This window comes from Hypanus sabinus, unplaced genomic scaffold, assembly GCF_030144855.1.
Source record: "Hypanus sabinus isolate sHypSab1 unplaced genomic scaffold, sHypSab1.hap1 scaffold_553, whole genome shotgun sequence".
NCBI classification, from domain to species: domain Eukaryota; kingdom Metazoa; phylum Chordata; class Chondrichthyes; order Myliobatiformes; family Dasyatidae; genus Hypanus; species Hypanus sabinus.
Window position 1 is genome coordinate 267028 of NW_026781414.1, and position 20845 is coordinate 287872.

The 20845-nt window shown below is 44.6% G+C and overlaps 1 protein-coding gene across 1 annotated transcript in view; it reads left to right on the plus strand.

Annotated features, from left to right (window-relative positions):
* The window catches only part of LOC132389388 (NACHT, LRR and PYD domains-containing protein 3-like), a gene marked incomplete at its 3' end in the record, with an annotated part of 33291 nt that overhangs the window by 569 nt on the left and 11877 nt on the right, over nucleotides 1-20845 (plus strand). Inside the window, exons 2-3 of the mRNA XM_059961916.1 lie at nucleotides 3166-3330; nucleotides 16974-17140. The remainder of the gene's footprint in view (nucleotides 1-3165; nucleotides 3331-16973; nucleotides 17141-20845) is intronic.

Consider the following 20845-nt stretch of genomic DNA (forward strand, 5'->3'; position numbering starts at 1 on the left):
TCTCTCTTCTACCGTTGCCTTCATTGTGAAGTCTTTTGCCTCACGGAGTTATTTCTGAAATCAGTGTTTGTTACCTGGAACTGCCAGAGGATTTATTTAATGCAGAATGAGGGAGGATAAAGGCAGTCACTACAATTTTAGTTTCAAAGTTACCAAACGGCCGCTGTGTTAATCTTTGCCAGACGGAAACTCCCAGTATTTAAAGTTGAGTCCGATATTTCCTGTTTTGGTCATGTTTGGAGAGGCAAATTCCCTGTTGCCAGGATCAGCCACAGGATCTGCAGGGAGTGGAGCACAGTTTTATCGCTCTCTGGTCACTTCCTCTCATTGAGAGTTAGTGGCCTCGGGAGCAGATGTAACAGACTGATAGTGGGTGGGGAGGATGTTGTGAGCATTCACTGTGTCGAATGCATTAACCCTGTGTTGGAATGCAGAGAAAACTAATGAATGTGGGACTTAAATTTGTGCAACTTCGTTCAGGCCGTCACAAACATCTTGTAATCAGTCAATAGTTGTGCATCATTTAAAGTCAAAAGAGAAAATGCTGAAACCGTTCAGCAGATCGGGCAGCGTCAATTCTGATAGTGAGTCTTCCACAGTTTCTCTTTCCATAGATCCAATCTGATGTACCGAGTTTCCAGCATTTAATTTCAATTTGAAATGAAAAGCCTGTTGTTCCTGTTAGCCTACAGGAAATGCGACGGCAAATTGTACTGGGCAAATTCTCATTTAACAATCGGATAATGATAAAATGCTTTCAGTTTAGCTGGTGGAGACAATGTGAAACGTATCCCTGCCTGCTGGTGACCCGCGCCCGCTGGTGACCCACGCCCAGGTTTTCCAGCCCGATATCTGGCCCAGTCAGAGGTTTATCAGGTTCCCATTCTGCCATCGGTTGATGCAGGAGTGTCAGCCTTTGAACTCTGAATGGCGGACACATGTTACCGGCAGTAAGGGAGTCCTCTGAAAATTGGTGTTTGGACTGTATACCTGGGGTGTAGACTCCGGGAAGATGGAATAGTCAGTATTTGGGATTTGACCAGGTCAGTACTTCTGTAGCTGGGGCTGAATGTTCCTCCTTCCATAATGAATCAGAAGTCTCGGGTTGCTGGACATTGGTTGTGGGGGAATCCCTGATGTGGGGAGGATGTGTGAGGATTCTGGGGTCGGTAAGTGTCACGTTCAGCTGTGTGACCCGATCACAGATTGTGGCCTTGGTGAAATGGATCTGGAGATCGGGCTGCTCGGGCTCATCAGGTGTTGACAGAGTGTTTCTGGTCTGGTCTCAGTTGTTTGTTTTTGGGGTTCCTTTGGAGGCAATGAGTGATAATCTGAGGAGAGAATGAGAATGCTCAGAGGATGTGCAGACCAGCTAGCAGATGTTCTCACTGACATCTTCAACATCTCCCTGAGCGGCGCCACCGTTCCAACTTGCTTCAAGGCCGCCACCATCGTCCCCATGCCGAAGATGTCTTCAGCGTCCTGACTAAATTACTACCGCCCTGTTGCACTTACATCCATCATCATGAAGTGTTTTGAGAGGCTCGTCATGAGGCATATCAAGACCCTGCTGCCCCCCTCACTGGACCCCCTGCAGCTTGCATACCGTACCAACTGCTGAACAGATGACGCCATTGCAACCAGCCTCCACCTGGCCCTAACCCATCTGGACAAAAAAGACACATGCGTACGGACGCTGTTCATAGACTTCAGTTCAACATTCAACACAATCATCCCCCAGAAACTGATTGGAAAGCTGTGACTACTGGGTCTGAACACCTCCCTCTGCAACTGGATCCTAGACTTCCTGACTGGGAGACCTCAGTCAGTCCGGATCGGGAGCAGCATCTACAACACCAGCACACTGAGCACAGGGGCTCCCCAGGGTTGCCTTCTCAGTCCACTGCTGTTCACTCTGCTGACCCACGACTGTGCTGCAACACACAGCTCGAACCACATCACCAAGTTCGCCAATGACAGGACCATGGTGGGTCTCAATAGCAAGAACGATGAGTCAGCTTACAGAGAGGAGGTGCAGCGGTTAACGGACTGGTGCAGAGCCAGCAACCTGTCTCTGAATACGAACAAAACAAAAAAGATGGTTGTTGACTTCAGGAGGACATGGAGCAACCACTCTCCACTGAACATCAACAGCTCCTCAGTAGAGATCATAAAGAGCACCAAATTTCTTGCTGTTCACCTGGCGGAGAATCTCACCTGGTCCCTCAACACCAGCTCCATAGCAAAGAAAACACATCAGCGTCTCTACTTTCTGTGAAGACTGAGGAATGTCCATCTCCCACCCCCATCCTCATCACATTCTACAGGGGTTGTATTGAGAGTATTGGAGCAGCTGCATCATTGCCTGGTTTGAAATTGCACCATCTTGGATCGCAAGACACTCCAGCGGATAATGAGGTCAGCTGAGAAGATCATTGGGGTCTCTCTTCCCACCGTAACGGACATTTACACTACACGCTGCATCCACAAAGCAAGCAGCATTATGACGGACCCGACACACCCCTCATACAAACTCTTCTCCCTCCTGCCATCTGGGAAAGGGCACCGAAGCATTTGGGCTCTCATGACCAGACTATGTAACAGTTTCTTCCCCCAAGCTATCAGACTCCTCAATACCCAGAGCCTGGACTGACACCTTACTGCCCTATTGCCCTGTTTATTATTTATTATAATGCCTGCACTTTACGCAGTCCAGTGTAGGTCTGTAGTCTAGTGTAGTTGTTGTTTGTGTGTGTTTTTTTTTCTCTTTGTGTTGTTTTTTTACGTAGTTCCATCTAGATTTTGTACTGTGTCCTGTAACACCATGTTCTGGAAAAACGTTGTCTCATTTTTGCTATGTACAGTGCCAGCAGTTGTGGTCGAAATGACAATAAAAATGACTTGACTTGAGTTGAGCTTCAGGGTTACAGGAGGAAGGCAGGAATATTGTTTTGGAATAAAATCAGCCATGGTTGAATGGTGGAGCAGACTCGATGGATAAAATCACCTCATTCGGTTCCTGTGACTTATGTCTTTCAGTGAGTTTTTATTTAGGAACATTCAGATCATTATATTTGTCTTCAATCTTTAGAATTCAGTGAGCAGAAATGTTTTGACCTCCTTTGTATTGTTAACATACTTCATTATCTTTCATGTTAAAGTTAGACCTGTGGTGAGAGATTTATTGGAAGAAAAGCCCACAACTGGAAGCAAACCACGACTGAAGTCGAGGGAACAGCAACAAGTGAACCAACCCGAGGACTGAGAGCACCAACTGGAGAGAACCCATCTGACTCGGAGATACCAGTGATTCAGTCAGGAGAAAGTTTGGTGAGTCTCCTTTACTCAAACACTGGTCCTTTAGACATCACATACCTGTACAAAGGAAGGTAGGATATAGTTGGAGTGAGACCGAATGTGCCCAAAAGTACCAGTTATGCCTCTGTCAGAACAGTTGCAATCACTCCAGCTCTGGTGATGTGCTGTCAGTATCCCAGCTCTTTAAATTCACTCACATTCCCTCAGTGTTTGTTCATTTCAAGGTCTTCCATCCTGTGAAGCTGCTTTTGGTCACTTCTGAGTGGGGAGATGGAAACGAAGGGGAGAGTTTATACTTAATATCTTTCCAAATAAAAAATACTTTGAAATTACTTGCTGCAAACTTGCTTGAGCTTTTCTCAACAACACACACAAAATGCTGGTGGAAGACAGCAGGCCAGTCAGCACCTATAAGGAGAAGCACTGTCAACGTTTCAGGCCGAGACCATTCGTCAGGTCAGGAGATGAAGGGTCTCGGGCTGAAACGTCGACAGTGCTTCTCCTTATAGATGTTGCCTGGCCTGCTGTGTTCTACCAGCCTTTTGTGTGTGTTTGAATTTCCAGCATCTGTAGATTTCCCCGTGTTTGCCCTTAGCATCACCCCCTGCTTCCAGCCATTCAGCTGTTCCCAGACTCTGGGGCTCTGTCACAAACACAATGTTCAGGAAGGTTAGTCAGATGGACCAAACAGAGGGTCTGGCTGACCTGTCCTTTTAATGTGACACCCCTGAACTCCACTTCAACTCTATTCAACTATATCTGGGAGAACTTCAATGACCATTCCTCTCAGCAAACAGCTGTTTGAATGATACACTGACTTACAGGAAGGGGTATCTGTGGTTCTCATTGTCAGGGTGTTTGGTTTACCAGGAGACAAAGACTCTTGTGTTTACACTGCAGCCGAATCCGGTTTACATCAGTCAAGCCATTGTTTATGAAAATAGTAAACAGTAGATTACTGCACTGGCTGAACCACCTAAACCAGATCACCCTGGAAAGTCCTCCCCAGAAACATTTGGGGTTTTGTGACCCAATTCAAGAAAATGGCTACGCTGCCCACTCCGTCAACAACATGGCAAATCCGGGCATGTGGCAGGGGACTTTTCCTCACACAACACTGGGTTCAGTGATGACATCTGTTATGCTTTCTTCATTATCCCCATGAAATCATTAAAAATGTCCAGTAAACAGCTTTTGAAAACAAGTTCTCACCCACATGTGCTGTCACTCTGCGCCCCCACATACCTGATGTCACGTGTGGGTTCCCCACATTGGGATCTGACATCGCGTGTGCAATTCCTTACATCACACTGGCGCAGAAACAGTTGAACTTTACTGGCTGAGGTAACAATGGTCTGACCCACCCACCCCACCCCACAGTCAACAGAGGAATTACTCTCTTCCCATTGGTGTGAAGCAATGACACAAGGGACAAGGGGGCTCGTCTGTGGAAATGTCTGAGGCCATGGTGGTGGCGAGCAGAGATATTCACCACTTTGGGGGACAATTGCTGGCAGACTGTTGACCTGCAAGTGGGGCTAATGGTCTGGGCAAAGTAGATTGGAGTGGTGATGGGAGCAAGGATGGACTGGTGTTGGGTATTATTAAATTACAGGATGGACATGATGGGCCAAGTGGCCTGTTCCTGGTCCTGTGTTTAAAGAGAAAGAATAACCAGACCCTTCTTGGCCCTACAGGATGTCCCAGTTGGTGTTTTAGCAACCAGTGCTTGGAGCTCAGTTGTTCCCAAACTGTGTCAACAATTTGGCTGAGGGACCAAATTAAACATTTCCAAGTCAGCTCTTGGAAAAAATGTATATTTGTATAATGTTAATGACAGAGAATGTATATTTATGATTATTGATACATTTATGTTTCCATATTGTTAATGATATAAAACTTATATTTACAGATTGTTACTGAAAGAGAATCGTATAATTTATGTTCTGTGTGTTATCTGAATGTACTTGCCTGTGATGCTGCCACAAGTCAGTGTTTCTCTGTCCCTGTACCTTCCCGTACTTGTGCACTTGGCAATAAATTCAACAGGACCTGAGAAATCTCAGTGAGATTTGATTAGTGATGATCATCTTGGCAGCTCGCTAGGCCAATGATAGAGATACTACAGTGTCAAGTACAAGACCTTAACAGTGTCGATGAACAGAGGGATCTTGGAGTCCCAAGTTCATCACCCCCTGAAAGTGGCTACACAGATTGACAGGCTGGTTAAGAAGGCAAATGACATGCTTGCCTTTATTAGTCATGATATAGCATTCAAAATTCAGGAAGTTATGTTGCAGCTTCATGAAACGTGAGTTTGGCCACATCTGGAGTATTTCATACATTTCTGGCTGCCTCATTCCAGGGAGGATGTCAATGTCCCTGGAGAGCGTGCAGAAAAGGCTTACCAGGATATTGCCTGGATTCGAGGGCATGAGCTATAACAACTTGGGTTGTTTTCTCTGGAGTGATATAGGCTAGGGTGAGATGATGGAGGTGTATAAAATTATGAGAGGCATAGATAGAGAAGACAGACAATATTTTTTTATCCTGGTTGTAAATGTCTAATACAAAAGGCCATGTATTTGATGTGAGAGCGGCTAGTTTGAAAGGAGATGTGAGGTACAAGTGTTTTTACCAGACAGAGTGGAGGGTTGCTATGATGTGCTGCCCGCGGTGATGGTTCTGGCAGACACAATATTAAGAGATATTTAAATCAGCACCTGGATGTGAGGAAGCTGTGGACATTATGTCAGCAGAAGGGATTATTTGGCCATTTGATTCCTAATTTAATTAGCTGAGCAAAACATTTTGGGCCGAAGGGCATGTTCAGGTACTGTACTGTTCAATGTTCTGTATCTTTTGTCGAGAGGTTTCAGGCAGACGGAGGCAAAAGGAGTGAGTGGGAGCAACAGGTCAGCTGGAGCCCAGTGTGAGATCACCCAGTTCTGTAGGAGAAACAAAAACTGTGTGTTTAATGGTGAGGGACTGAGGTGCAGTGGGTAGGGAGGGAGGTAGAAGGTACATTGGGTAGAAAGTGTGGGAAAAGGCTCCGAAGCATTCAGGCTCTCACGACCAGACTATGTAACAGTTTCTTCCCGCAAGCTATCAGACTCCTCAATAGCCAGCACCTGGACTGACACCTTACTGCCCTATTGCCTTGTTTATTATTTATTGTAATGCCTGCACTGTTTTTGTGCACTTTATGCAGTCCTGTGTAGGTCTGTAGTCTGGTGTCGTTGTTGTGTTTGTTTTTTTTTCTGCTCTGTGTTGTTTTTTTACGTAGTTCAGTCTAGTTTTTGTAATTAACACCATGGTCCTGAAAAACGTTGTCTCATTTTTACTATGTACTGTACCAGCAGTTATGGTCGCAATGACAATAAAAGTGACTTGTCTTGACATTGTATTTATTGTAAGAGTTATTAGGTATAAGAGTGAAAATGACTTTAACGATTATTTGGACTTTGTTGAGATTGTACCTGGAATATGGTGTAAAATCCCGCTCCCCATACTAACACGGGTTATACAGACCAAAGAACAAACTGCCGGAGGAACTCAGTGGGTCGGGCAGCATCTGTGGAGGGAAATGGACCGTCAACATTTCGGGCCGAGACCCTCCCTCTGGACTGAGAGTGGACGGGAAATAGTCAGAGAAAAGAGGTGAGGGGTGGGGATGGGGCAAGAGCTGGGGAGTGAGAGGTGGATCCAGGTGAGGGGGAGGTGGGAAGGTGGAAATAATGACATGAGTGGAAGGTGAGTGGTTGGGACAACACGGGGCTGCAGAAGATGGAAATTAATTCCATGGAGGATTAAAAAACCTAGTGAGCTGGGATGCAGTCCATCTGGCCCAGTCTCTGAAAAAGGGGATGGACTGAGATGAGAGGAAATGCCTCCACTCTGAGGGTGGTGAATGTCTGAAAAACCCCACCACAGAGGGCGGTGAAGACTCAACGATCATCCTCACGTAAAACAGAGACTGGCAAATGTGTGGAGACTGAAGGGATCAAGGAAATGAGGATCGGGCAGAAACATTTGCCTGAGATGGGAGAGCAGCCATCATCTTGTTGATGGTTTGAGGGGCTGAATGACCACCTCCAGCGGATTCTCACTTGATGTTTCAGTGTTCTTGTCTAGTGAAGCTCCGGATGGATGTGGATAGAAAATAGTGTGATTCCAATGAAACCTGCACAATTCCTGTTCGGGTGGGAATTTTACGTCGGACCGGGATGGGAATCGAGCCCGTAACTCTGAGAACCGGGAGGTGGAGCAATGGGGACGGGAAGATACAGAGGGAAAAATTAAAAATGTAACTGGTGTAAATATGAAATAACGTGTAAAATGCGGCAGGTCGGTCGGGCAGTGTGTGAGGGGCTAGGAACGTAGTCGCCAGTTCAGACGGGAGACCCTCCACCCGTCACATAATCCAGGTTCTCGCTCCCATTTCAAATGCAGATCTACAGCATCTGAGGTTTTCGCTTCCGAGGCCCCGCCCCCACTCTCACAGTCTCCGGATGGGCTGGGGTTTTCTTTCCATTCTCTGTTGAAGGGGATCGTCGACTGGGAGCCAGTGAACCGATCACTGTCTGCGGGACAAATTGATCAAGTTCTCATCGGTCAGTATTGAGGCTGGTCACTCGGGGTGAACGCGACTGACAATTTCCCATCGGTGACTACTGGGGGAGGGGGGAACCTGATGTTAGGAAGTGAGTCCCATAAATTTCCTCGAACTGGCGGCCTCGTCCCACTTCCTGGATACAACCTGTTGTGGTCGTTCTGGTTATGGGACCTTCACACAAAACCGTCTGACATGAACTGCCGCTCAGCCCCTGGTGTTCTGGTCCCAGGAGCGATGTCAGGACTAAGCCCATCCGTTAAGTTGTACCTGGGGAACTTTACCTCCATCACCCAGCCCGGTAGTGGATCTAGTCTTCACCTGGATCGATGCCTGGGGTCGATAATTGTTTTACATATTTCCAGCACACTGGAAGCGGACGTTCGGTACATTGTGTCCTTGCAGACGGAGGGTTAAACAGAGTAATCGCACCCTCGGGACACTGCTCCTCGTGTATGGGTAGTTTCATCTTCCCCGTTCAGACAGGACAGTGAGATCCAGATCTCTCACGTCCTCTGGGGAGAACTGGGAAGTTTACATCATCTTCTTCTATTTCTGCGACTTGACAGCATGCAGCCAATGTTTCCCGATGTGTGGCCCTATTAATGGGAGAATTAAGTTTTTTTCATGTATCTGAGTTTCCCGGAAATCTGTACACTCCTTCCGGAATTTCTAAAGGAGCAACCCAGGCTGTCTAATATTTCCCCACGATTAAAATGGGGAATCTTCTTTTTACATGTTACCAATGTACAGTGAAACATTGTCTTTGGTGTCATCCCCACAGAGCAATACATTACAACAACACATTGAGGTGATATAAGGTGAAACAAAAACAGAATGTAACAACTCATTCTGGTTACAGAGAAACTGCACTGCAGGTAGATATGTGATGCAAGGTCACATCTTGTTAGACTGTGAGGTCAGGAGTCCATCTCATCACACTGGGGAACATTCAGTTTGCTTATAACAGCAGAATGGACACCGCCCTTGACACAGTCAGTGGGAAGTATAGGCTGACTCCATGGAGGGGAGGTTGGTTTCTATGTTGTACACAGCTGTGTCCACAGTTCTCCGCTATTTCATTCAGTTAAAGGAAGAGCAGTAGCCATATGAAGATGTGAAGTATCGGGATGGGATACTTTCTGCGGTGCATTGATAAAGTGTACAGTATAGAAAATAACACACACCAAAATACTTATTGTTTGTTCTGGCTTTGTTATATTGGAATCTGTTATCTCCTAGCATGTACTATTATCTCAGGATCTGTGTACTGCTGGAGGACCATCAGAGATTGCCCTTGATCCTCTTCTCCCATCAGGCTCAATCTGCTCATCCCCTGCCTATTTTGCTCAACATCTGCCCTGCCTGTATCCCAACACCTCAATGATATATATCAACCATCTTGTTCAACCTCTGTCCAGCCTATATCCCACCTCCTCAGTGAGATATATCAACCAACTTGTTCAACATCGGCCCTGCCTGTATCCCATCACCTCAATGATATATATCAACCATCTTGTTCAACCTCTGTCCAGTCTGTATCCCAATGCCGCAATGATAGATTTCAGCAATCTCTCTTTCAAACTTTGTCTTCATTGTGAAATTTTGTTTTGCATCTTTTCCAGGATATTTTTATATAGACAGGACTACCAGAAGTTTAATTGAACACAGCACGTGGCAGGGTAATTGCAGCCATTTCAATTTTAGTTTCTCCATTACAAAATGGCTGCAGAGTTAATCTTTGTCATAATTGAACTCATAGCATCTGATGTTAAGTTTGTTATTTCCTTTCTCGGTTATTTTCAGGGAGCCACTTCCTCTGTTTCCAGGGTAACGGCCCGTCAGAGCTGAAGCAAGTGTTGCACTTTTTATCGCTCTGTGGTCACCGCCTCTCAGCGCAGAGACAGTGGCCTCGGGAGCAAATGTAACAGAATGATAGTGGGAGGAAAGGATGCTGTGACTATTGACTGTATGGGATGTGTTACACCAGGGTCAGAATGAACTCAGAACTAACAAATTAGTTGGGGTGGGGTGGTATTTACAGTCTAGGGTGGCAATCAGTTACTATCTGTGCATTAAAATGAAGATGGAGAAAATACTACAGTTGCAGGAAATTTAAGGAGATAATACTGGAAACGCTCAGCAGATCGGCCGCATTTTGGACAGTCTCAGTTCTGGAACTGGGTCTTCCACCATTTGTCCTTTCAGAGATGTAGTCTGATGTACCGAGTTCCCAGCATTTCCTACTTTATAATTTTACATTTTGTTCCTGCTACACTGCAGGAAACATGGCAGCCAGCTGTGCTGGGCAAGATCCCACACAGCAGGAAGATTGTGATCAAATGTGTTCGGTTTAGCCTCTGGTGTCAGGCTGAAGTGTACCCGCATTCTCTATACAGATCGGGGAACCAGCCTGACCACCGGCCCCGGCAGACGGTCATTAGGTTCCAATTCCACCTCAGTTTGTGAATCGGAAATGGCAGAAACACCACGGCAAATTGCCGGCACCAAAGCGTCTTTGCATGGGTGATGATATTGGGCCGGTGACTCTGAGAATATGGAACTGGCAGTATACGGGCTTCAGTCCAGGTTGGTAATTCGACAGCTGGGATCGGAATTTTCTCAGTCTGCAGTGAAGCTGAAATCCCGGGATGTTGGGCATTGGTTATGGGGAAATCACCATCAACACTGCCCAATAGGACATCATATCTGTGAAGTATTTTGGAGATTATTTAAAAGTTAACTAGGTAGTTGGGTGAAGTTGGGCAGTGATGTTGTTCATCTGAACTTTGGTAAAGTCTGTAACAAGATCCCGCATGGCAGCTGATCGGGAAGGTTCAGTCACGTGGGATTCACGGGGAGCTGGCGAGGTGGATTCACACCGGGCTCCAGAACAAGAAACAGAGGGAGATGATTGAAGATGGTTTTAGCAAATGGAGGCCTGTAGCGAGTCGAATGTGTGTGTCAGTGTCGACACCTCTGTAATTCATTATTCATGCCATTGATTTGTACATGAATGTACAAGGCACGATTAGCAAATTTGAATTGAATTGTACTAAATTGACTTTATTTCTTACATCCTTCACATACATGAGGAGTAAAAATATTTACGTTACGTCTCCCTCTAAATGTGCGATGTGCAAACAAAGTAATTTATAATTTAAAATCATTTGAACATTCCATATAATATAGATTACCACAGATCAACGTGAGTTAATTAGCCTGATGGCCGGGTGGAAGGAGTTGTTCCGGAGCCCGTTGGTCCTGGTTTTTTATTCTGCGGTGCATTTTTTCGGAAGGTAGCAGCTGGAATAGATTGTGGTTGGTGTTTCTCTGGTCCCCAATGATCTCTCGGGCCCTCTTTACACACCTGTCCTTGTAAAGATACTGAATCATGGGAAATTCACAACTACAGATGTGCTGGACTGTCCGTACCACTGTCTACAGAGTCCTGCGATTGAGGGATGTACAGTTCCAATACCAAGCAGTGATGCAGCGAGTTAGGATGCTCTCAGTTGTGCCCCCCAAAAAAAATCTTCTTCTGATTTAGGGGTGTTGGCATATAGATGAGGGTAGTGCAGTGGACGTGATCTACATGGATTCTAGTAAGGCGTTTGACAAGTTCACACAGTAGGTTTATTCAGATAATCAGAAGGCATGGGATCCAGGGAAATTTGGCCAGGTGGATTCAGAATTGGCTTGCCCGCAGAAGGCAGAGATCGTGGTGGAGCGATTACATTCAGATTGGAGGGTTGTGACTAGTGGTGTCCCACAAGGATCGGTTCTGCGACCTGTACGTTTCTTGATTTTTATTAATGACCTTTATGTCGGGGTAGAAGGGTGGGTTGGCAAGTTTTCAGACAACACAAAGGTCGGTGATATTCTACATAGTGTAGAGGATTGTCGAAGATTGCAGAGAGGTATTGATAGGATGCAGAGGTAGGCTGAGAAGTGACAGATAGAGTTCAACCCGGAAATGTGTGAGATGGTACACTTTGGAAGGAAAAACTCCAAGGCATAGTACAAAGTAAATGGCAGGATACTTGGTAGTGTGGAGGAGCAAAGGGATCTGGGGGTACATGCCAGAGATCCCTGAAAGTTGCCTCACAGGCAGATAGGGTAGTTAAGAAAGCTTATGGGGTGTTAGCTTTCATAAGTCGAGGGATAGAGTTTAAGAGTCGTAATGTAATGATGCAGCTCTATAAAACTCTGGTTTGGCCGCACTTGGAGTACTGTGTCCATTTCTTGTCGCCTCACTATAGGAAGGATGTGGAAGCATTGGAAAGGGTACAGAAGAGATTTACCAGAATGCTGCCTGGTTTAGAGAGTATGGATTATGATCAGAGATTAAGGAAGCTAGGGCTTTACTCTTTGGAGAGTAGGAGGATGAGTGGAGACATGATAGAGGTGTACAAGATATTAAGAGGAATAGACACAGTGGACTGCCGGCGCCTCTTCCCCAGGGCACCAATTGCTCAATACAAGAGGACATGGCTTTAAGGTAAGGGGAGGAAAGTTCAAGGAGGATATTAGAGGAATGTATTTTACCCAGAGAGTGGTTGGTGCGTGGAATGCACTGCCTGAGTCAGTGGTGGAGGCAAATATACTAGTGGAGTTTAAGAGACAACTATGGTAAACGGAGGAATTTAAGCTGGAGGGGGGTATATGTGAGGCAGGGTTTGATGGTCGTCACATTATTGTGGGCCGAAGGGCCTGTAATGTGCTGTATTATTCTATGTTCTATGATATCGAACTTCCTCAACCGTCTGAGGCGCTTTTGTGCCTTTTTCACCACACAGCTGATGTGAACAGACAGTGTGAGATTCTTGGTGATGGGGAAGCCGAGGAACTTAAAGCTGTTCACTAACTCAGCCCCAGATCGACTAATGTCAACAGGGGTTTACCCGCCTCCATTCCTTCTGTAATCCACAACCAGCTCCTTTGTTTTTGCGACATTGAGAGGAAAGTTGTTACTTTGCCACCACTGTGTCAGAGAGATGACCTCTTCCCTGTAGGCCACCTCGTTATTGCTTGAGAGGAGGCCAATCTATGCGGTGTCGTCGATAAATTTCATTAGCAGATTAGAGCTGTGGGTGGCGACACAGCCATGGGTATACAGGGAGACTAAATTCGGGAGACTGGTTGTTATGGCAACAGCTGACACTGAATTTCAAAGACATCTTGGTCAGCTTTTGAGATGGGCTGAGGAATGGCAAATGGTTTTGAACTTGGTCAAGTGAGAGATGATGCATTTTGGACAGTCAACTAGGTAGGATTGGTACAGTGAACAGGAGGACTTCGGGTGTTGTGGAACAGAGCGACCTGGGGTGAAAAGAGTACAGTTCACTGAAAGTGGACGTGCAAGTATAGAGGGTGAACAAGAGGGTTTTAATAATGCTGGCCATTAGTTAGGGTATTGAGTTCTGGATTATGGGCATTATATTGTGTTTATATAATTTTTTGGTGCGGATACACAAAGTATTACGTACAGTTGTGTTTACCCTACTGTAGTACAGATATTATCAGTCTGGAGAGGTTGCAGACGAGATTGCTGAAGATGCTGCCTGGACTATAGGGTCGAGTCATAGGAAGTGGTTGGCCGAGCTGGATCTTCATTCCAGAGGAGAATGGAGGTGACATTGTAGGAGTTTAGGAAATCAAGAGGGAGTATAGATAATGTGGTTGGTCATATTATTTTTCCAAGGGTTCAGGATTCAAGCTTGCATAATGTCACTCCAGTACAGCAGAACAAAATAATTGTTACTCTGTGTTCGAAGCAGGACACAGAGAAAAAAAAAACAACAACAAAATGACAGAGACCACAATAATACAAATAAAGTATGAATGCTTAAAACATTGATTGTATGTCCCTAAAGTGACGATAGGCACAGGAGAATCTGAAGATATAGAGACTGATATTGATTGTCTGTCCATAAAGTTACTTTAGGCAGAGAAGTGCCTAGAACTGTCAGGAAACTAGTAGTGGGTAGGGTGTGGAGGGTGGATTATGGGTATAGGTGTTGATCAGGCTCACTACTTGGGGGAAATGACTGTTTGGAGCCTAATTGTCCTGGCGTGGATGTTACAGATCCACAATTCCTTTAAGGTAGCACCAGAGTCGTAAAGAGAGTTTTGGGCATCTTGACCTTTATAACGCAGGTTATTAAGAAGAGTGGTTGGGATATTAATGCTAAAGTTGTAACAGACACCGTGATTTCCAAATTTGCGGAATTGTGTGCAGTTCCGTTCAGCTGCTGGGAAGAAAGATATCGATAGGCGTGAAAAAGAGCATGGAAAATTACACGGACATTGCTGGTGTTTCAGAAAATAATTATAGTCATAGGTTGAACAGGTTAGAACTTGATTACCTGGAATACAGAGAAATGATGGGGTATATGCAGGGTTCCAACTTTTTTTATGTCATTTGCCCCTACAATTAAAGCAGAGGTCCATGGATCCCAGGTTGGGAACCCCCGCTTGAGATATAGAAATCTATGATGGTATAAATAGGGTGAATAAAGGTAGGACTTTTCCCCTCAGGTTGGGTAAGATCATGGATTTAGGGCAAAAAGTGTCACATTTATGGGGAATCTGAAGGGGAACTACTTCAATCAGAGGGTGGTGCGAATGCGGAACCAACTCCCAGCAGAAGTAAGAGATGGAGGCTCGATGGTAGAATTTGAGAGATGTTTGGGTGGGTATATCAATGAGGGAGGGATAGAGGGCTATGGTCTGGGTGCAGGGAGATGGAACCACACCGAACATGGCACGGACTGGATGGGCTAACAGTCCTGTGTCTGTGCTCCAAGGGCTCTGTGAATCTCAATTGAAACTTCTACACACAATCGACAGGTCGAATCCAACAATGTGATTTTATTTTGGACCAGCATCTGCACTTCTGAGAGCTCTGTAGAGCTGAAACTACCATGAAACTTACTGTATGCACCCAGAAATGGTGAATACAACCACTGGAATTTTAGTATCACCATTACAAAATGGCTGAATGTTCAGTTCACCTTTGTCACAATGAAACCGAGAACGTGTCACACTGAGTTTGTTGTTTCCCCACTCGGTTATCTTTGCGAGCCACTTCCTCCGTCACCAGGGCAACAGCTCACCAGAGCTGCAGAGAGTGTTGAACGTGTTTATCTCTCTCTGGTTGCTGACTCTCAGTGGAGAGAGAGTGGCTTCAGATACAAGGATGCTTCAAGCATTTACTGTCCGGGATGGAATGAAGAAGATTGTAGGGATTGTATTTATGCAATTCTGTTCAGTGTGTCAAACATCTTGCAGTCAGTCAATCATTTCTGCATCAAAAGAACAAAATTAAATCTGCTGTACTGAGTTACCAATGCTATATTTTCAATTTTATATTTAAAACATTTTCTTCCTGTTACACGACGGGGAAAGTGGCTGCTAATTGACCTGTGCTACACCACACTCAATAAAATAATGAACAACTGTGTTCAATGTAACTGTGGGAACAAGCTAAAATGTATCAGCACCCTCTTTGTGGTCCAAGGCCCATGTTTTACAGCTAATCCCCGTCGAGAAAGAGGATCATCAGGCTCCAGTTCTGTCACGGGTTGGTGTGGGAGTGTAAGTTTTTGAATTGGGATTAGCTGAGACACTGCCGCATATTACCGGCAGCAAAGAGCCCTGGGAGAGCTGGTGCTTGCGATGCAATCTTGGTATGTGGTTTCCAGGAATATGGGACTGGCAGTGTTTGGGCTTCGGTCCACGTTGGTACTTTTACAGATGCGGCTGGATGTTACTCCTTCCGTAATTAAGCAGACGTCTCAGGTGGCTGGATATTAGTAGCGTGAATCTCTCAGAGTGAGATGCGGGAACACCCAGTGTGAGATGTGGAAAAGATGTGCGGGCTGTGACCTTCTGAGGTTGGATCCTGGAATACCACACATGTCTTGAACCAGATAAAATGAATCAGGGAATCAAGTTGTCAGGGTTTATGAGATGTTGAGTGAGTATTTCTGTTCTGTGCCCAGATATTTAGTTCTGAAGTCTCTTTGGAAGCAAAGCAGAGAATGAGTTCCCATTCCATCCCTCACAGGAAGAGGCTGTGATTAAATAGGCTGTTTTGTGTTTGCACCAGTAGAAATAGACCGGGGTTTTGGAAATCAATTCACAATCGGAAATTTCCCCTCACTCTCACCTGTCTATCGGCCAGTGGGAGTCAAACAGAAACTCAGGATGCTGAAGATAGAACAGAACATGACAGGAACAGGCCCTTCGGCCACAATGGTGTGCCAAACCAGCTGAAAAGTAAATCACCCCCCCCCCCCATATCTAGGGTTGGTTGGGGGGTGGGGGTTGAAGTTACAGCGCGGATGAATATTTTCCAACTGAATAACAACAAGCCTGCATGAAGTGGGAATGGAGAGGGTGTCTGGATTAGACGGAGAGTCTGGGATCTGAGAGTGCAGCCTCAGAATAAAGAAGCGTCACTTTAAAACTGAGATGAGAGACATTACTTCAGCCAAAGGTTGTTTGATCTGTGGAATTTGTCACCACGAACAGTGGTGGAGGCTATCGTTGGGTATATTCATGTTCTGGATTTCTAAATTGGTTGAGAATTATAGCAGGAAGCAGGAATACGGTGTTGGAAAATAATCCTTCATGATTGATTATGGAGAAGACTAGAATGACTTTATCACATAATTCTCCTGTTATATATTATGACTTGTATCTTATACTATGACTGAATGATGACTTCCTTGTATTCCATCACAAGCAAGAGAAAATCTTCAGCTGCTGGAAATCCAAGCAACACCCACAAAATACTGGAGGAACTAAGCAGCTGGAAGAGAGGAGCATTGACATCCAGATGTTGCCTGGCCTGATGAGTTCCTCCAGCATTTTGTCTGTGTTCCTTTGTATCCCATATCAGGCTTTGTAAAATTTGAGGAACAGTTACAGATTTCTTCACTCGGATCATGACATATGCGCTCAAAATTTAAATGTCAGGTTAACGCTTTGTTCTCGTTTGTTTTAGTAACATACTTCATTACTTCTTTTATTGAAGTTAGATCTCCGGTGAGAGGGTTATTGGAAGAAATGCCCACAACTGGAAGTGAACCAGAACTGAAAACGAGGCAACAGCAACAAGTGAACCAGCCCGAGGACGGAGATCATCAATTCGACAGAACCCTTCTGACTCAGAGTTTCCATTGAAAGTCAGGAGAAAGTTTGGTGTGTCTCATTTACTCAAACACTACTCCTTTAGAAATTACATTTCTGTACCAAGGAAAAGAGGAAATAGCTGGAGTGATGCGGAATAAATGTAGCAGTGCCAGTTGCAATCATTCCAGATCTACTGATGCGCTGTCAGCATCAGCTCTGTGAAGCCATGCATATTCCTCACATTATTTGCTCATTTCAAACTCTTTATCTGGTCTGATGTTTCCTTGCTTGTCTGTGTTAGGTCCCAATCATCTCAAAATGCGTTGAAAGTTTTCTCCCTTTAGAAGACACCGCAGCGCTTCCGGCTCTAGTGAATGCAGAAATGTGGAATTACCATGAACTACAGGAACATGTCATTGACTCCTCTGTCTATTGCAAGCTGCAATGATATACTTGCCCTCGAGTATATCGTCGTGCAAGCCTCTGCTAGGAGCAAACCATCTTGAAGCCAAATGTCCCAGCACCACATTTCATTCAGTCTGAACTAGCAAATGCCAACGAATAATTTAAATTTACATACCCTGTCGTCATCGTGTTTTTCTACCAATAAATTGTCAGAACCTATGAATCTGTGATTAAGCAGAAATAGGTTTTGCAATGTTCCCATTTGATCCTGTACCAAAGCCATGGGTTATACCTGTACTTGAGATGAACGAATGTCCTTGCAGCCAAGACTACTGGAGCTGCCGGAGTCGGTTTAAACTCAGTAAGGGAAGCAGCGTGTTGGGTCAGATGATGGAGGAGTTGATATAAAGGTAGATGCAATGTTCAGAGAGACTGTGGAAAGATTGGCTGTGGAGAGGGCATCGCAGCAACAGTTTCCCCTCCCCCTCCCCACTCACCCTCTTACCCTCCTATTCTTTTGCCAATATTGATCGCGGGAGTTAGGAACTCTTTCTGCTCACTGCCCAGAGAAATTAAAGCCTTTTATTCCATTCAAAGCTCTGTTTGTTTATGAAGAGTGGGTTTGAAGTGTTAACGAAATGAACATGGGAGAATGCGTAACGAAAGTTTAAATCAGATCAGCAGCAGGTTCGGTAGGCCGAGTGGTCCACTTATGTACTTGGTGTGTTGATTAGAAAAGTTCTGACAGTTTAATTAGTGTAAGCCAATATAAGTTCAAGTGAAAAGAAACCATACATTGATTAAGTATATACATCGAGATTTGTGTGTTAATGTTGTATCCCAGCAGGTTGCAGATCGACCATGACACAATTGGTGAGCTGGTCCGCATTGTACGGGACCGAGGGACGCGCTCCCCGTTCCCTGTTACTGACTCTACAGTCTCCCCATCTACCGCACACCAGCTCACCGCCCCGCCCACTGCCCACGCGCGCCCTCTCGCGGAAATTCGTCACCCTCGGGCTGACGATGAGAAGATTTAAGCATGCTGCGCGTGACCGGTATCTCTCGTGAAGTGACGTGACATTTACTTGTCTCTCATTGGTGAAACCAAATACCAATTTAGCATACCAACCAATAGGGATATGGGCTTCGTCATTTAGGAATTTCCTTCGCAAGGAGTTGGCGGAGCTGTCAGGGCGATGGACTGAAGTGGGAGTTCAGGGGATTTATCTCCTCAGAATGAGCTCGGATGGAGAAGGCTTCAGCATATTTTTAGTGGACACCAATAAAGTGTTGCCTGCAAGTGCGGAGTCGAGTGATTTTAACAGCAAGTCACGATCTTACTATCTGACACGTTGGGCTGGAGGGACCCGGTGGCTGCTTTTTGTTTGAGGTGTCTGGGTTTAAACGGCGGAGTAAACAGACACACCTCGGGCCAGCAGGCTGCCCCAGTGGGTGTTGTGTGGTCAGATGCTTGGAGTATGGCTGCTCCCTGTCTGCATTAGGGACAAAATGCAACACTTACAAGTCTGTTATTGACTGAAAACATCTATATTCATTCTTTTTTTTTTGTTTATGATACAATCATTGTCCAATTTATGTTCAAGTTTAGTAGACATTCAAAACATACATGAAAACACATGAACACAGCCAAATACAACAGCATTACTGCACACAAAGCCTCTTTACTGGAGACTGCCTCTCTAAGATACCCCAAGGGTATAGGCATTTCCTGATTAATATTATCTATCCATCGTAGCCTCTGCCATCCTCTCCTTTTGCCTTCTGTTTTACCGAACATGAGAGTCTTCTCCAAGGAATCCTGTCCCCTCATGATGTGGTCAAAATAATTGAGCTTTTCAAGCTTCCCAGTGAGCAGTCTGGCGTATTTCTCCAAGTATTGACTTGTTGGATCTTCTTGCTGTCCAACGAACTCTTTCCCCCAACATCCAAGTTCAGAGGCGTTGATTATTTTGTATTCAGCCTTATTAATACTCCAGCTGTTACAGCCTTACATCACAACTGGAAATACTATATACTTGACTCTACGGTCCTTCGCAGACAATGTTATGTCTCTGCACTTCAGTATTTTATCTAAATTTGCCATTGCTACCCTCCCCAGAAGTAAGCGCCGTTTAATACGCTGCATTTACCATCATTTTCAATCTTTCTTTATTGATTAAATAATTTATATGAATAGATACGAATCAGAGGTGAAGTTATATCAAATACATAATAGAATAAACGTACAAACAAAGAAAATGATATACACTGTCAAAATCATGTGTAATATAATATTAGGCTATTATATATAAACAGAGAACCACAACTCCTCTTGACAATTCATACAAAAAAAGACTGGAAATGTTCTATTTATAGGAGAGAAATAAAACACTAAACAAACTAAAAACTAAAACAAAAAAAAGGGGGGAACTGGGCAGTCCACTTGAGGACAAGATTACAAAAAAAGAAGAAAGCGTCCTTCTAGTCAAATCTGAAACTTCACGGAGGGAGAAAGAAAAGAAAGAAAAAAACTAAAAAAAAATTAAAAAAGATAAGAAATTAGATCTTCTGAAAATATTGAATGAAAGGTGGCCAGGTTTGTTCAAATTTGAAAGATGTATCGAACGTCCGACTTCTAATTTTCTCCAGGTTTAAACAAAACATAATGGAGGAGAGCCAGAAAAAAGCAGTAGGTGGATTAGGATCCTTCCAATGCAACAAAATAGCTATCACCGTTACCATCTATAGAAATCTTTGAACCAGGGACGAAAAAATCCGTCTCTGCTTCCACTTCCTTTCCATTTATTACCACAAAGTTATTAGGACTGGCTGGTCTTCTTAATATTGAGCAAGAAGCCAGCTTTCAACTTTCTTCTTTCACTTTCATTAGAAGCTTCTTCAGATCCTCCTCACTTTCAGCCATTAGAATCGTATCACCTGCATATCTGAGGTTGTTAATATTCTGTCTGGAAATTTTCACTGCAACATTTTGAGTCGCCTGGACCAGCATTCCTCATATGTTCAGCATATAGATTAAATAAGCTGGGTGGCAGTATGCAGACTGGTCATACTCCTTTCCAAATCTTGAACCAGTTTGTTGTTCTGTGTCTGGCAACTGTTGCTTCTTGATCTTTGTACAAATTTCTCATAAGGCAGAACAGATGTCCAGGTATTCCCATTTCTTTAAGTATTTGCCATAGTATATTATGGACCGCACTGCTGAAGGATTTAGAGTAGTCAATAAAACATAGATAAATACTTTTCTGAAATTCTCGCGATTTCTCCATTATCCAGCATAGGTTAGCAATTTGGTCTCTGGTACCTCTGCCTCTTCTAAAAGCAGCTTCTATCTGGCAGTTCATGTTC